The following is a 544-nucleotide window of genomic DNA, read 5'->3' on the forward strand; positions in this document are numbered from 1 at the left end:
TCATGGTACTCCTATAAAATTATATTAGCTCGCATATTTTTTCGACTTTCAGCGATTTAACTTGAATTTTCAAAACGTATAATTTAATATTAAATGTTGTATAGTTGAAATAAAAATTGAGTTAATTCTTAATAATTGACTTGTTTCATTTATTGGACGACAACAAACGACAAACACACGTATATAATACAATGAATGTAAAAAAAAAATATTTTAATTATTTTGATTGGAAACAATTTATTAATGATTTAGTTATTAGGTACACTATAGTAGATATACTACAACCATATTTTGTAATATTACACCTATAATACGAGTATTAATATTATTCAAAAAGACACGTAAGTTTTGGACGTATTATCGTTTTGTTTTACGAAATATAAGTATACTACTAGTGGTATATTTCACAGTCGTTATTATTATACTTGATGAGTTCTAAAGAATTGCTTTTCTTTAATTTAAATTTACGTACTTTAAGTACGTTAATAGGTACCTACGCATAATACAAATATATTATACTTACTCGGTTAGGTCGTGTATAGAA

The sequence above is a fragment of the Acyrthosiphon pisum genome, chromosome A1 (genome assembly GCF_005508785.2).
Source record: "Acyrthosiphon pisum isolate AL4f chromosome A1, pea_aphid_22Mar2018_4r6ur, whole genome shotgun sequence".
NCBI classification, from domain to species: Eukaryota; Metazoa; Arthropoda; class Insecta; order Hemiptera; family Aphididae; genus Acyrthosiphon; species Acyrthosiphon pisum.